We start from the raw sequence: 18,442 nt of genomic DNA, 5'->3' as shown, positions 1-18,442 counted from the left end.
GAAGTTATGATGTGTTAGCAATAAATGCTTAAGTGAAGCAACTCTTTTAGACCTGCAGAACAATACCCATCATCTGCATATTCTTGAAGGCTCAAATTCTCCTTTTTCCTGTAAGTCCAGATTTCTTGCCATACCATTTCAATCAGTCTTTTAAAAATTGCTATATATAGATATAGGTATATATAATAATCTTACCTTTAAAAGACAATTTATTTAGCCTGATGGATGGCTTGACGTAAAAATTTTTGCCTAAGTGAATACTTTGTTCCTTTAAGCCACAAATTAAAATCCTAGCAGCATCATTTCACCCGTGCTTTTCAAATCAAATCAAAATGTCATGCCCTATTCTTTGGTAGAAGATGGTGAGTTATGTTAATTATTCTCTGGCATTTTATGCAAGAGATTTTTCTGTACCTTTGATCAATCTTCCTTTCTTCTCTTCATTACCTAACATATTTCATGTGCATTAGTTTTGTCTCCTTCATGGCAGAGGAATAAAACAACAGTGATGCTACACAGCTCTAATCCCTGAAGTGCTTTGTAATAAAACGCAAACAAAAGAGTTACTGCTATGTGAAGTAAATGTAAAATATTGGTCTGTATTAAAATGGTTTTGTGGCACAATAAGAAGCTTCAAAATGAACATTTTTAAAAGGAAAAACAAGAAAAGGGGTGGTGAAAGATTATCTCACATTCTCCCAATGCACCAGGGCCCAGTATGACTCATGCCAGCCTGTAAAAAACAGTTGTGATTTCATCCTTTTCATTAAGCTTCTTTATATTCTTAATTTGCCAGTGCATATAGGAATTGTATTCATTAAAGCCTTGGAAAAGAAGAAGATTTGTTTTGCTTTTATGCTTATACAGTGTTTATGCTGTCTTGGAATGTTTATACAAAGCATACTTGTTTCCAAAGGGTAATGGCACTTGGTCCTTCCTTCAGGGAAGTGGGCAAAACAACGGCATAATTTTTCAAGGAAGCAGCATAAAAAAAACCCAAACAAACAAACAAACAAAACAAAACAAAACCAAAACAAAGCAAAATAAACCCAACAAACAACGTTCTGTGGAAAGTATCTGATTTCACTGTTAAGTCATCCTGACTAAATGTTCATTTCTTCTGATCTGAATTTATGCCCTCTAAGACCTCAGTTCTGCAGTGCTGTCTGTTCAGATCCAACCCACAAGCAAATGCTAGCACAGCAGTCATAGCATCCTTTTCCTCTATATGCAGAACTGTGCACTTACATTAGTCTGTTGTATTTGAAATACTCCATTTACAGTATAGAAATAGAAAGTTTGTAACTGTGACTAATATCTGAATTTTGCAAACTTTCAATAATAATTATATTTTAAAAAAATCATAAAAAGAAATTACTTTTTTTTCTGCATTTGGAAAAGTTTCTTTACTCCGGCTAGTGTCTTCTGCTTGAGTGTCACTGGCATTTTATGTGAGCAAAATCAGACCTACTGTGTAAGACCCTAAGACAGGACAGTAGAACCTGTCCTGCAGCTCCTTTGTGTCAAAGTACTGATACAAAGTAGCCCTAAACCTGTGGTAGCTTATGACAGAAGCCTAGCTTCCAGCAGTTTAGAACGATAGTCAAGACTCGATGTTCATCATAGTGTGACTGGACCTAAAATAGGTGAACCCAAAAAAGACATATATTTTTAGTTTTCTTGGAAAAAAAAACCACCTTCATACTTCTTGTTTAATATATCAGATTATGTTTTGTGGTTTTAAAAAACAAACCCCACACTTGTCGGAAACAATGGATTTCCATTTTGGAGCATTTTTAAAAAACAATAAAACAGGAAAAGATATGACAAGCTGAGCTGGCTGACAGCATCCTTTTTTCATGGCAGCAGAATTATCAGAAAATCCACCCAGACACGGCAGCTCCAGATTCAGCCACATCGTCTGCCTCTGTGCATGAAAACAAACAGTTCCCTTTGGTGTATCCCAGCCACCAGGCAACACAATACCTGGGAATGCTGGAAAAGGGTTTGTGAACCTTTTAAAGTCTTCCACTTAGTATAAAGTACAAAATAGTTGTTGGAAAACAAAAGTTCTTCCCCCAAGAGAATGCCAAAGGCATCCATCAATGCAAACAGCATCTATGGCCTCCTTCGCGGCCTCCTTTGTGAAGGAAGCGTTGAACCCTTTCTGAGGTGACCCAAATCCAATCTACTTGCTGCCTGAATAGTGTCAAGCTGAACTCATCAATCATTTCAGGGTGAGATATATCACATTTGAGGGAAAAGGATGATACTACTCATATAGTACCATAGTTTAAATTGTGACACTGCAAACACTGGCCAGATTTCCAGAACTTTGTCTACTAGCCACTACCATCAGCAGTCAGGCTGCCTGTGCTTGGAGGACACTGGAACAACACAATGAACCTTGGAAATGGGGAGCTAACAATAGAAAGAAAAGTATTTTGCTTTTTGATTTCCCTTTTGATTTTGCATGGCCTCAAATGTAGCTGGAAACCTATGATTTTCTTTTTTTATTATTGTATCATTAAATATGCAGCACATACATACAGTGGGTGTTTAAAATCTCAAGGTCCATCTTTTCCTTTGTTTCCTATGTTCAGGGCTTCAGGAAGTAAGAGCCAGAATATCAGTTTAGTGCTCCTTTCTCTCAACACAAAGCAAGCTAATTAGGGTCTTGATGAAGCCCTGCCTGCCAGCCAGCAGAGCCCACGCCTGTGCCCACAGCAGGGGTGATCCCCACCGGGAGGAACAGGCAGCCACAGCCCTGGGTGACAGACAGAGAACACTGACCCCGGGCGAGGGAGCAGCCAGCATGGCAGGAAGAGCTGTGCCGAGGATCCAGAGCCCCCATCAGGCTGGTGGGCACAGCAAGCGCCTTCCACCCTTCCCTGCCCACCAGTGACAGCAGCACCTGACAAAGCCAGAGAAGCCCAGAACCAGCCCTCCTTGTGGCCTGGGTTTAGGGAGATAAGGGAGCTCTGGGCAAAGGAAAACCTCAGTGTAGGAGCAGAAAGTTATTGCTGTTACTGTGTGCTTCCCATACTACCCACCTCTTCCCCTGCGCTCATCCTCTCCACCCTGACCTATGGATTTGTCCCTATGTTGGCTGCACAGTGGGATTTCTGGTCTGTGCTAGGTCAGAGACACTCAAATATAGCAAATAATAATGATACAATAATATAGTAACACAACAGGGAAGTAAAAGCTACTTTAACTTGCCCTGATATAACCAGGCACTGTAGATATTCCACATGCAAGTACCAGAATGATTGGCATTAAAAGTATCTCAGTTAGGGTGTAATTTTATATAGTGTAAATACTGAAATACCCAGCCAGACCAGGGTGAATTAAGGATATGGTTTTGCCTTTTTAGGTTTAAAAGAGACAACTTTAATTTATGTAGCTTTTCCTTAGTTTTGAGCATAGCATGTACAGTAAAACAAAAACAACACTTATTGTCCTTGTACAGCTTCCAAAATCCGGAAGGATCAGTTATATTTATAAGAAACAAAGCCCCTGCTACTGATACCGTGTCCTGCCTGTAGCCTCTTTGGATTGGATACATCTGTGGACCCATTAGCAGTGAGTGCCTTTTGTGAGGCATTGGCTCTGATATTATTATCAGACTCTCCAGACACGATGTCATGAGAGCGCTGTCAGTGTGGTGCTGTGATACAACATGTCACCAAATTTTTCCATGAAGTAGCTGAAACTGTCACAAGAAATAGCTTAGTATGGGTGGTATGTGAGGGCATACAGCTTGTGTGGTGGGGGAGGTTTTTTAAAAACAGTGAAAAGCATCATTTTGTAGTAAGAACTAAGGGATTTAGTCTGCATTTCTTTTATTGTTGCCAATGGCAGCTTCTTTTATCCAAAGAGATTAAAATATGCTTTTAAGTGCTTGTGAAGCCTTGGAATGTGTGGTTTGCAACAGTATTAAGAACTGACCTATAATTACAAATAGACATGGCACTAGTAATTTATTTGGTAAGCTTCTGAAATGCTGACTGTTTCATTCCTTCTTATAGATTGAATTTAGGTTGTCCAAAAGCAGGCAAAGCAGAAGGTCATGGTTTCCCTCCATGTCCCCTTGCCCCGGGAATTCAAACAGAGTGTGTTTTTTCTGGATGCAGCTTGATTCCGAATGTTTCCTTTCCTTCAGAATCCACAGCACTGAAGCATCCCTGACTCTATCTAACCCAAGCTGATGCTGGTCAGGTTTTTTTATACAATACACCTACTGGCAGGGCTTGTCCACTTTACAACACTGGTGTCTGCAGATCAAGCAAGAGCTCAACAAAGTAACTTTTAAAAGATCAGGAATAGCTTATAGACACTGCCTTGCTGTACAAGTCCTCTCTCGGTAGAATGAATGCCTTGCCACCTTTGCAAGCATCAGAAAAGCCCAGACACTGATTACCTTACCTGTGCCATGTGAGAAGTCTTTAGCAGAGACTAGCCAGCCGAGAATGGGGCCTTTGTCTTTACAGTTCATTTGATGTATTTGCTCAGCCACTCACGTAACACTGAAATGTACCCATCACCTATGCCCAGAGGACTAGCACTCAAAATAGACCTTAAAGAGTAAAACTGGGAATTCTGCCTTATATGAATAAACTCGTGACTGATTTTGTTGCTATTGTTATGATTTACAAGTCAGCTCAAATCAGGGTTTTTTTTAAGTAATCAATTCTTCAGTAGTATATTGAACATTAAGAAGTGAAACCCATTTGGGCTTCTTTTAAATCAAGATTCATGCAAAACCCATGAAAATTTGTGGCAACAAAAGGAACTTGAAATTTTTCATCAGACTGGTGTTGTTGTACAATGGTATCAATTCTTGTGTTTCATCAAGCTATATAAAGAAAAGGAGTGACAGGGATTTGCCAAACGTGCTTTCTTTAAAGAATTTAGGAAATGTTATTTTCATTGCATCTGTTGACCCACTTACTTCAGCAACGACATATTCAGAACTGGAATTCCTGGGACTGATTATGGTGGCAATGACAGAAAATTGAGCTGACAAGGCAACCCAGTGTCAAGAATGCATAATCTGAGAAGTTCAGGTTCAAGTGTTACATCTGAATTCTTAATGTCAGTCCTAAATAATGAAAGAAGATGTCAGGATTGCCATTTCAGAAAGAGGTAGGTACTAGGCTGGATCAGTTGCTATTATGCTTTTTCACCACTTTCTTCATCGTGGTCCTCATAATTTGTGAAATTACATTAGTCAAAACTCTGACTCCTTCAAAGTATTTTGTGTTTTGGTGTGAGAATTTGTCCTTACCAAATATTATGACAAGAAAAATGGTAACAAAATTGCATAATCAGTTTTAATTAGTGTTTACTATAAGGTTAAAATGCCATGACGCAGTGTGCTAAAAGTAGCAGCTGGAAATGTGTCCTGGGTTCAGCTGGAGTAGAGTTAGTTTTCTTCTTAGTAGCTAGTGTGGTGCTGTGTTTTGGCTCTAATGTGAGAACAATGTTGGTTGGACACTGATGGTTCGCATTGTTGCTGGGTGATGTTTATACTCAGTCAAGGACTTTTCAGTTCCTTGGGCCCTGCCAATGAGAGGGCTGGGGGGGGGGCACAGGACATGGGGAAGGGACACAGCCAGGACAGCTGACCTGAACTACCCAAAGGGATATTCCATACCATGGGACATCATGCTGAGTATATAAACAGCGGGAAAAAGAAAGAAGGACCTGCCTGCCCATGGGAAGTAGTGAATGTAGTGAATGAATTCCTTGTTTTGCTTTGCTTGCGTGTGCAGCTTTTGCTTTACTTATCTCAACCCTCGAGTTTTACGTTCCTTTCTGATTGTCTTCCCCACCCCTCCGGGTGAGGGGGAGTGAGCAAGTAACTGCGTTGTGCTTGGTTTGCCGGCTGGGGTTAAACCACTACAAAATGGAAGATGCTCATAACACTTACTAGAAAGGAAGCTAGAACTGTGTCTTCTTACACAGTTGCAAACCCCACTGCTTGTGCGCCAAGCTAGAGGGTGATGGGTCTGTTCCAGTGTGGAAGTGATTTTAGCAGTGGTAGTCAAATGCTGTAGCTAATTCAACAGGGCCTGCTGAGAGTTCTCCTGAAAGGCAAACATATTATCTCAGGCTCACTGCCATGCTAAAGCACCGTATAGCTTCAGCTATCCAGACAACCAGAGCAAGCATTGGTCTCCTTGCAGCCTCTCATACAGGCATGCTTTTAGAGCCCAACTCAGAAATTTAGTCCTAATTTTGCCATTCATTTGGTACTTCTAATGTTAAGAAATTGCAACTGTTCCACCACAGTTTTTCTCAGGAGTAAGAAAGGATAGAAGCCATTTGAATATTGGAAAGGGTTTACAGAGAATAATTTAGGTTGGAAGTGAGTTTGAGAGGAGGACATGAAGAGATTTTTAGGTTTGGCAAATCTTAAGCAATCACTGCTTTAAATAATTTGGACATTCATACATACATAGACACAGTATTTTAAGGAAAAGAAGCAGTAGAAGGAGCAGAAAGTTCCAGTGAAGGATGCTAACCTGCATAGGAGTAGGAGGGCAGTTTACGCCAGCCTCTGGCCAGAGGCACAGTACTGAGAAGGCAAATCAAGAGACACATAAATTGGTGAGTACTTCACTCAAAAATGGCCAAACACTTTCAGTAAAAGGTACCCATTTTCATGAATGTGACAAGAGAAAAGCTAATTTACTTTTTTTCTATATATTTTTTTTGTTAATCTAGTTTTTGGTGATTCTTGTCTTTCTGTCTCAGTGAAGAGGCAGAAAGATGCCTTTGATTCTGGTAACCACATCATCAGACAACATATAGCACACCTGCAGAAAAGGCAAAGGAAAAGCAAGTTGTATTCTTTCTGGTACTTCTTACCTCTGTTTTATCTCATTTAAATGCTCAGCCCTCTCTGTGAATACAGAGGAAGGGACTGATCGTGTAACTGTGACTGTGACTGTCAAATCTTTACAGCAGTCTTTACAGCACACAATTCACAGCTAAGCTGTTGGCTGTAGTATCTTCTTACAAACCATGTCATGTTAGTTACTGCCTGAACAATGGGCACCTTCACATAGGGTTTTTAATGGGAAATTCACACTAGCAAAAAGAATTAATTTGATGGTTATTTGTTATAAATAAATAATGGAGATCGTCCAGCAGCAGCAAAGACAAACTTCATCATCTTTATGGGTATAAAATCTTTACAGGGAAAAAAAAAACCCAACCAAATAAGATCACATTAAATCTGCAGTTGTAAATGGGGAAGTAGCAGAAGAGGCTTAAGTTACAAAGAAAACATGTTGTCAAAGACTTCTAGAAGCAAAGAGCTTTAGGTTCTAAAATATGGAAAAGCCTTACTCGTTCCAATTACAGGCATGAAGAAAAGCTGGGTAACAGCGCAGAGAATAAACCTCCATGCCTCAGTCTAGACATACACCACATGCCAAACAGTAGTGTGGATAGTTTTGTCTCCATACTGTTCAACCTTGGTGTCAGTTCTTCTATAATGCATTTCTTATTTGGTATCTTTCTCTTCATTTTACTACCCATTTTGCTCATGGCCTGCTTATTTTGGCTGGTTATCCTTTCAGTCCTCTCTACCATCCTATGAACAGAGCACCTTACTTCTCTAGTCTATAATAACCTAGGTGGGATTGTGTACTTCATGGATCTCACTTTGAATCAAATTTAATGGAAAATATAGTAAAAGAGAGGACTGACTTTTGGGTAGAGTTACTGGACATGAACTGATGACAAAGGACAAGTGAACTTTCCATCATTGTACTTTTGTTTTCCAAAGCCATACCAGTTTGCTGTTGTTGTTACAGTTGATCAGAAAGTATGTAAGTTCTGCTGCACTTGCAACACCTTAATACACTCAGGGATATCAGCATTTCAGGGGGGAGCTTGGGGAGGAGGTAGCTGTGTTCCTTTGCCATTTCTCATCACACCCAATAAGAATATGTGCTACACATCCAACCATTAGGGTCTTCAAATATTTCAGCTTATCACAGAGAAAATGTACTTGAGTTTGCTCTTCTTATGTACAAGGAAAATTCATTGCAGCAGAAGAAAAGCTTGGAAGAAAAGCTTGGTCTGACATTCTGTCCTTTATTTACCACAAAATTTTCTCTCTAATCCAAATTAATTTACTTGCATGTTCAAACATGAAGTGATAGATCTAACTCCTGCCCTAGTTTTCAGACTCTGCTAGTCTCCTTGAGTGAAAATCTTATATGATAAACTTTTCATGAATTGGACTTCCAGGATTATAACTGAGAAAAACACTGACTTATAAAGGTGTTCTTTCATGCATAAGGGGAAAGGTTTATCCAGCTTGATCCTATTACAGACTCTGTTAGCACAGCTTATACTATTACCATGGCAGTGCTCCCTAATACTTCTGTGGCTCAAAATCTGTCAGCATTTCTCAAACACCCATCTCTTTGAGCTAACATTCACCTATTATTTTATCTCTTTTAAACTTCATAAATATATATGTTTTAAACAATTTTCTTTGGCTAAAGAAGGCACATAGATATTTGTAACTGTAGTTGTGTGAGATTGTAGGCTGTGTTACATACATTGAAGTGCGGAACAGCATCAAAATCCTGTGAACAAAAAAATACAATGGTGATGAACTTATTCCTTGGTTTTAAGAGCAACAGATAAGTGGAATAAATAAGTGTTTATTTCCTTCAATTAGCTGCATTTCTGTCCTACCACATAATGTCCTCCCTATATCTTAAAAAACAAATGAGAGCCTAGGCGTATTCCACCCTAAAATAAAACATTGTTTTAAAAACTGTTTGTCTCACAGAAGTGAGGGATCTGATACTTCAGGACTAATCTGCAGTCCAATACCATTCCTAAAAACCGGAACGTATCTTGTTATTTTAAACAGTGACAACAGCTTAATTTCAGAAGTATAGAATTACCTCAAATAAAAGATTTCCTATTTTAGCAGTTGTTGCACTCTCTGAGTCCCTCAAAAAGATCTGAACTTGATGTGTATATGTCACAGGATATGCAAAAAGCAAACATAGGTTAAGTGGCAAATGAGTCGGCTTTTGCAATATGGAAACATAGCATAGTTCAAGCAAAATCCTGACCCTAGTGAAACCAATGGAAATTTTGTCTTTTTTTTTTTTTTTTTTTTTTTTTTTCAGTAAAGCCAGAATTATGTTCTGCATGGGAGCTTGCAGCACTTTGACAACCCAGTTTGAACCCTATACATCTTTTTTTTTTTAAAAAAAAGCACACTGAAAAGAATTGCCTTAACTTAGTTTACCTACTTGTTTTCATTGATTTAGTGATAGTGTGCAATTTACTCTGAGAGATGTGTTAAAATTACAAAGCAAACAACAATTAACAACATAAAATTATTACCAGGTGGTCCTGGAGAGGCTGAATTGGTCCCTACTTCATTGAAGATGAAGCTGTGCTACACACACACACACACAAAATACAAACAAAACCACAAAAACACAAAAACCCAAACAAACCAAAACACAAAACCCCCTTCCATTACCTTCAAGCATGAAAATACCCAGAAATGGTGAACTAAAATTTACCAATTGCAGATGAAGGGAACTCAAAGAAACTTTGTATTATTTTTGTCTACTTACTTTTTCCTTGAAATCTTAAAACCAGTAAAGTTTCTTAACCAACATGACTCTGACCTTAAACCTTCATTCACTTAAGTAATGGGGTATTTTTTCAGTGTATCGTGATGTTTACAATATGCGTAATACTTTCTGTATTCCTGACTACTTACACTGGAAATCTAGTTTGCCCTTAACTCGGAGAGAAATGGTGGTAATAGACAATTCTTTCCAATGGACATAAGTATTTAGAAATATGATGAATTTACCTTGTCTGTTGTTGGTGGGATAGCTGGTGGAATAGTTGAAGCAGGTTAGAAGTTAAATTAATTCCACTGCAGCATGTTCACCAAACACTCTATGCATCCCTAGCACATTTAGCTTAAGCCATTCTGCAATCAGAATGGGTACATCGTCATTACTTGTCATGGTGTCATGATGCTGACCATGAGGGAAATTTAAGGATAGATATGAAGTGGAAGTATGGAAATGCAGGTTACCGCAATTGATAATTCAAAAGCAAATTGCTAAAACAGTAGAAGGAGAGGGAAGATGAGTGATGAAGAGATCACATCTGCCACAGGGAAATTAGATGTGGCAAGTAAATTTTCATTTCATTTGGACAACAACTACCTGCGTAGTTACATACAGCATTTAGGATCAGATGAGGTTATTTTGTTTGCTTTTTCCTGACGATACTCTTGTTGAGGTTCTTTTCTTGTTGTTTATCCCTGGTTAGTGTTACATATGGAAGAATAACACGGACTGAAAAAAAAGAAGCATATAGAGCAAACAGAAGGGATATGCCAAGTCAAGCATATTAAATCTAAAATAGCAGCTGGCTGAGAAAACGTTTGGCAAGGGGAAGAACAATGCCAGAGAACAGGCATCTCAGTGCTGGGTCAGGATTACTTCATATTCAACTGCATGAACTGTTTTACTTTTTTCTTTGTCAATAAGGCATTGAAAAGCCATCCAGCAGTCCAGGGACATGTGCTATTTCTATGCAATATCAGAATAGATGGTTACAATGAACTGACACTGGCAACATCAGATTTTCATGTAAAAAGACACACAAAAAGAATACATGGAAGAATTCCTCTACCTTATAAACATCAGTTGGACACCTACATGGGCACTATTGCCTGATCTTGCCAACAAAAGAACAGTACATCTTCTAATTACTCCATATGTCCTGAAATTCCATGAAAGTATTTCTCTTGCAGTTAACACTACCCTGACCTATTTTCTTGCTGGATCTGCTGACTGTACTTCCAGCCTTCTTACGCAGTGTAATCAAGTTCTGTCCCACTAACACTAGACCCAGCATAATCTCTCTCCTGAACATTTCCTATTTTTCCCTATTCATTGTGCCTTCCTCTGCTGCTTTCAGGATTCTCTCCGTCTTCATTTTCAACCCTATGTTTGGAAAAATTTTGTGAAGTCAGGGTGTTTAATCTCGACAGGTGCTAAGACTGCAGATTCCCCTGCTTTCCTTGAATGGGGTGGCTTCAAAGGAAGATGCACCTATCAGTGTCAGATCACAATTACTCTTGTTTTTTCTATTTTACCCTTAAAATTCACAGATTCTTCTTAGCTAATTCATAATTACCTCCATGATCTCCAGTACTTGAATGTTGACTTACATTTTAATTTTGCTGGTATCATCCTTAAGTGAAATAACTGACCTCACACATTTAGGTCTGGTTCTGAATTTGGCCTTTTCAGGCTTCACCATTGCTAGACACCCAAAATGCAATAGCTGGCAAAAGTACCTTGGGTTTTGTCGCTGGCTGGGAGACAGCCTGTTTTGGCAGATGGAAGTTTGGCTGGGAAGATCAATGAGCTTGGAGCCTTCAGGCTTCATTATTGCAATGTAACATAACTGGTCCAGAATAATTTCCCACAGGGTGAAGGATGTGACAGTCCATAGCTGTACACATTCTGATAGTACAGATACAGCATCTGATCCAGTAGGTTTCTGGGTTAAACTCCAAATTCTTGATGCAGATTCTCTTGAGGCATTCAGTTGGGTCTTGGCAATCACATAAAGGGGTCTGGGAGGAGAAGGGCTGAATAGCTTGATCCTCATGCTGGTCCAGTGCCAGGTCCCAAACAGTTAAAGTGACCAAAAAGGCGTTTCTAAACTACACCAGCTGCTAGCAGCTCCACAGGAACCATCTGCCAGGTTAGTGCATCCCCATGCAGTCATGCCTTCATTATGCAGCTTCCAGTTCTTACATGGGGAGGATGAATTGTATATAAAAAAACAGCTAGATGTTGACATAAAGCTTCCTTGGAAATCAGGAAATTCTGTTCCAGCAGCTGACAAGTTTCAAGCTACTTTGTAATCCTGTCATATGGCAAAGAGACCAGAAGAACGTGAGAAGATATAATTTCACATCTTAATTTTCCAAGTTCCCAACAGGCTAAGGACTCTGGAGTTATCCTTATTATGCAGGCACACCACAATAACAACAAATTTCTAGAACAATGGAGTTGTCACTAAGCGCAGAGGCTGGTACTTCCGTTGTGGCCCATGGGTGGAGAACATGCTGCCAAGAGAGATTCAAATCTGTTTTCTTCTGGAGAAAAAAATTGGAACCTGTTTCTTTGCCATTCGAATAACAATAATATCTCAAGGGAAAAGACAAAAAAGAAAGAGGAGGAGAAAAGGAAACGTCTGGAGAAAAGAGAAGAGTAACTCCAGTGTAGTACACAATACTGAGAGGACAAATACAAAGAAAATACGAATACTAAGTAAGATGTGCTATCAGTGGCTACTATTATGATCCATACTGAAATATTGAAAGGAAGAAAATGAAAGAGCAGAGCTGGAATCTCTATGGGTGTAAATCGGCATCACTCTTCCTTGCTGCAAAAAGCTATGACAATTTAGAACAGCTGGTTTTTTGGCCCGTGCTGTTTTTTAGGGTTTTTTTCTGGTTTTATTTTTGTAAATCACAGTGATGATCACAGGACAGAGGATGGATTGACAATATGAGCTGTGAATCCCATGGGATTTATCTGCTGTTTTGAGTTTTCAAAGCCTTTTGAATGCTTAATGCAATGCTATTTGAATAACTAACAAAGTTTTCTTTGGCAGAAACCCTATTTGGTATCAGAACAACTAAATGATGACTTCAAATGATAATTACCGAATTGTGTTATTGCTGGTTCATAATTGTATGTTTGGATGCTGGGAGAGGGAGGAATTAAATCCTGTATCATTGACCATGTCAGGAGAACTGGTATTCTGAGTTCAGAGGGAGACTTCAGTTCAGCTTTTGCTTTGAAAATGTGCTTTCTTCCTTATGGGGAACAACAACATGTTGTTTCTTAATTAGGTTTTGGTCTGTTTTGCCCACAGCCCTTATCTGCTTGTCAAGGATATTTACAAAGAGTACCACAATCCAGCACGCCTTTATAATTGTGACTCTTTTACAAATGATTTATTGCAGAAAAATAGGAGTATATACTACTCAGTAGCAACAGCAGAGTTGTAGAAAAAAGAACATAAATTGTTTTGTCTTTTGTTCACAGTACTTTAAATAGCCATGCGCTAGACATCAGAGATGGCAAACAGATAAATAATTACAGCAGTGGAAGAAAACAACAGTGAAATACAACATAGCAGAGTCAAAGGAAAATGCTGCCTGAAATAAGCTTGTTTGTAACTGCCTCTGTACATGGGTAAGAAAAACAGGCTTTCCCTATACAGTCATCTAGCAGCCAGGTTAAGTCTGTTTGAAGGTTCACAAAACAATTTGCTTTATCCACTAGGAATGTATAATACCACATGAAAATCTTTTTCAAGATGTTAATTATGGTAAATGAAGGCACGATCCTACTGTGCTTTTCTTCATTCTTAATTACTGTTTCAGTTCTTAGAAGTTTAAGGAGGTAGTTTTAGTAAGCTCTGGTGAAGACAGATTTGCCAAGTAATGGGTCATGTGAACAGGAATTTATTTTCTCATGTGAAGTTCAGTATTCAGAAATGTCTTGCCAGCCACTGAGAAGGTGAAATCTTTCAACACCTGCTCACAAAAATGAGTCTCCCTTTCCTCTGATGCTACAGGTGAAGTAGCTGCTTTGAGAACAAAGCAGCACCAATAGCGAGCATGGCCATAGCCTCCTGTTGACACCCATCAATGAAATGCCTGCGCCTAACTTCTGTGCAACTGCCAGATTCATTTGATGTCATCTGTCTCAATATATTGAAGATCTGTTATTAATTTTACGCAAAGTAGTGCCTTTGGTCTGGATTGGAGTATTTTAAGAGGTTATTTGAGAAGGCATCACAACGAGAGTGGTCTGTAACTGTTCAGTGTGGCCACTGTTAGCACCTGCACTTTCCTAAGAAGCAAAACAGACCACTTTGCACTCTCATCTGTTGAGCTAACCCAACAGATTAATCCTGTCTTCTAAGTGATTCACAGAGAATTAAGAAGGTTAAAGAACTGGTGTTTTCTTCCAAGGACTGATTATCAGGGCTAGTTTTGGCTATCACTGTGACAAGTTCATTTCATATAGATAGATAAGCAGACAGATGTCTGTGTCTGTGTGCATCTGTGTGTCTGCATGTGTTTTCTGAGATCCAACAGGACAAGAAAAGAGAAACCAGCCACCTCTCTTAACTGCTCAGGAACTCCTCATTTTGTCTCTGTGGCCCCCGAGTTGCCTCTGCCGAGAATTATTGTTGGACTCCTCATTTCAGCAGAGAAGTACCAGGCCCCAACACAGGCATTTGGTCAACTGCCAAAGTTGGAGCTTTTGCACCCTAATTTTTTAATAAGAAATAGTCCTCCTTTGTCATGTAGAGATTTATTACAAAGTGGTCTGGAAGTCTTTGCCTTCCTTTTAGGCCTTCGCTACACAGTCAGCTGTTTTCCAGAGATTCCTCCAGACTGTTTTTTTCATATCATCATTTTAGCAATTACTTAAAGATTGTTTGAAATGTCTTGCTTTGAACTAGTTCAGGAGATGGAGCCTTCTGCCAAGAGATTGACAGTAAGCGTAGATTTAAGATTTCTAACATTATTAATGGGGGTATCTTCAAAACAGTTGAATTAGTAGTGAAGTATCAGTTATAATTGTAAAGTTTTTCATTAATTCATAGGGTTGCTGTGATTAGAATTCACTTCTAGCTCTTACAATAAGTTTATGGTGGTACAGATTTTGCTTAAGGCTCAAGTGAAACATAATGTTTGGTCTTAATCCAATGTAATGTGTTGCCCAGTCAGGATTTCCTCTAATGACTCATTCATACACCTACTGAATTGAAAAGGATATGTGTAAATCGACATTGGACTCAAAACTCCAAGACTCTTGACTGTTTATCTTATCTCTGAATTGGCATCATACAACATATTTATACTGTAATCATATAAAAACCGCAACTCTTCCTTTTTGCTTTGTTTTTCCTGTCTAATGAGGTCACATCAAAGAATACAGGTCACACATACAGGATGGGACAAAAGTGGAGTGTAATTCTGGACAGCCAACTGCACGTGTATTCCCAGTATAAAACAGTAACTGAGTAATCCCACAAGCAAGCTATAATGCTGTAAGCAAATGCAGGAAACAGCGGGGTTCAGCTACTTTGCGGGATCTGCTTCTGTGCACGCTCTCGCCTCCTGATGAGTGCAAGTTCACTTGCCCCTTAACAAGAGCTCCTTCCCCCAGCAAGTGATCTGACTTCAGCACAGGAGGGAGAAGGGGCTACACCAGAGCAGTTATGGAGCAGAGGATGTAATCTGCTACTTCAAAGTTCTTCTTATCTTGCGGCAACTTATGTGGCCATACACAAAGGTGGTCTTTGTACATATAGCAGAGGAATAACAGATAGAAAAAAAAAAAGATGTGTTACCATCTGTAATTTGTTTTAAGGACTACACTTGAAAGGTTTCCAATTTGCCAAGATTAATTTCAGAATTAATATCCATGACGTCAAATATTCACAAATTCGAAGTTGTGGGCTGGTATTATTGTCAAAATCTCAGGGAATTCCAATAAATCCTTTAGCATCTATCCAAATAAACTTTTGAAAGGAGGCTTAAAAGTATACTGGAAATAAATGGATGGTAAGAAAATCTATGAGAATGGACAGCTTCTTATTTACAGTAGGCAAAGGCAAAACTAAAGCCAGTGTCAGAATTTCAAAACTCAAATAGCTGCATGAGAAGCTGCACCAAGCATACATAATTTAACAGTGAAGCTAATTACCTGTTACAACAGTGTTGTTGGGAGTGTAGTGATCAGGATTAGATCACTTTCTGAAAAAACATTCTTTAGTTCAACCAGGAATTATGGGGCTTTATGCCAGAAGCTAGAGTAGCTGATTATGGTAATTGTTCCTGACCTTTTGATCCAGTAATACCATGTACTAGCTTTCCAACCATACATACTACGTGCACTTCTTCTGCACAGTTTTCCTGAATGTGAGCAGGACCTTGGATGCCACATTGTGAAATACTGTGTGTGATTCACCCAATATAACAGATCAAATCAATAAGCATTTAACAAAGCCCAGACTTGAGACTCCTCTCCCCTCATGCTAGTTGCCAAGTAGATGGCCTCTTAAGATCACAGAAAATATCTTTCTGCACAATCCCAGAAACAAAGCTGTATGTGCTGAGAGATGTTTTTTAACTAATTATTCATGTTTTCATAATTCCATGTCTTCTTGCGGATGAGGATTCAACCTGCATCCTTTTCAAGGCAACCTCTTGCTTTCTGAAATTTTTTTTGGCAGCAGATAGGCCCATTGTGGGCTAATGGATCAGGTTCAGACTTCATAAACATTGAAACCAGTACAAAAACACTGCAGAAAAACAATTCTTTTTTATTGCAGTCCCAGGTACACAGTCCTACAGTTCCTTCAGATATAACAGCTTCATGAATCTAAGATGGTAGACTTATTTGTCAGCCCATGTCTGGTACTGTTTGTTGTAACCAAAGCAAAAGCAAAGCAGTCAGTCAGTGCCTCTTATCAGTCTGTGCAACGTTGTCATTGTTCTCTTGGTCAAACAGAATTATGCCTATATTTGCTATATCTGCTTCTCAGAATGGAAACGTTTTTCCAAATTAAGTAAGATATTTGATATATTGTAGGGCAAACTGACGGTGGAAAAAACTAAGAATGATGAGTTTTGAGAGTCAGATGCAAGGCTGACTTGGCCTATGTCCCATTTATCTCCATTCAGAATCTGAAGATGAAGACAGGAACAACGAACTTTGTTTGGGCTCACTCTTTTGAAATGAGTACATACATTCTGTCATGCTCTAAAAATGGTAGTTATTCTTACTGGTCCTCAAAGGTGAATGGGATTTATGTATTTATTTTTTAAGGAGAGCATCGAAGTGCCCTGATAACTGCTTCAAATGACTGTGATCATCATGGATCATCACATGACCAAGTTACAGCTTGCTCTTTGTTACTTCAGGAGATGTAATTACTCTCTAATTGCTAGGTTTTGCCTAATATGATACCGTTGGTGGTGTTCCTTGGTGGAGATATCACACAGCAGCAGTCCTAGGTCACCATCTGGAAGTCCACAGGCTGCTGTTATGTATGAAGCACTTCAAAAACTCTGCAGTGTTACCAACTCTTTAGCAGAACACTGACTCCCAGCCTTGCTGCTCTGAAAAAAAAAAAAAAAGGCAACATACTGTATCTTACCGAACTCATCCCTTTCTGGCTCCTGCTGCTTCCTTTTTGTTCCTATCCACCTTTTCTGTTGCAGGACTGCTCCGCATTTCCAGGAACAAAGAGGGAGGCACAAGAGCTGGTCCTGTACAGGAATAGAAAAGCTGCTGCAGGACATATCTCCATGGGCTTAGTGCCTTAACTAAAATGTGGTCATGTCTTCATGAGCAGTATTATCAAGCACAACACTTTCAAATCTCTCTCAAGGTCAGCTCTTAGAGGAGTTTCAAAAGTCATGGAAGGTTTTCTCTCATATTCATTAACATCGACAGATGTGATCATTGATGGTTGCTGTGATTGCTAATGACTGACATGGGTCCTTGGAGGAGGCCACAGAATTCTGTTTGGAAGTGCTGCTAGCTCACAGAAGACCTATCTTTTCCCATGTCCATCCAACCATCAGCCATGCAATTTTGATGCAAATACCAGACCCAGCTTCATCAGGTAGGAAAACTGAGGTTCAAGAAACCCTGAAATGATCCTAGAGCAACGTGCTAGGAAAACAATATGCAACATGGGAATTTGTTTCTATTTCTATCTGCTCACAGGATAAGAAGAGAGATATCATTAAATGATTTTATTTTAGCCAAAAAATAATGATAGTGCCATGTAGCTGGCAGTAAAAATTCATGGTAAAATTCTTAGAGGAACTGAAAGTTGTATATCATAATTCAGATTTTGTACAGCCATATAGCTTGATCCGCACTTCTTATTCAAAAAATATTCCCAGCAATGAGTTCAGAGGTAGATATATAAACAGGGTTATCAGCTCTAATTGAGATACTATCATATATAACACATACAAAGACACTTGGCAAGCTTTTATCTTACAAGCTGTATTTGCATATGGATGGTATTTATAGCCTCTAAATTAAAGTAAGATTTTTTTTGGTTTTGGTTTTTCATCAACACTGTTCGTCAAGAAGGCCATATAGGAATATGACATTGTGTTCTGGAGCTGACCTGCATTCCTTTCAAACCATTTAATCACACACAGCTGACCAACATTCCTGTAGAAAACCACCTAATCAAATGCATTACAAATACCCCAAATGGTTACTTAATTTCCGTATATGTACAAGTGTGAAATGTGCAGTGTCCAAATATGCCCTTTCATAAAAGCAAATGA

This window comes from Falco punctatus (genome assembly GCF_963210335.1).
Source record: "Falco punctatus genome assembly, chromosome: Z".
In the NCBI taxonomy this organism is placed as follows: domain Eukaryota; kingdom Metazoa; phylum Chordata; class Aves; order Falconiformes; family Falconidae; genus Falco; species Falco punctatus.
Note: the sequence above shows the minus strand (reverse complement) of the source record.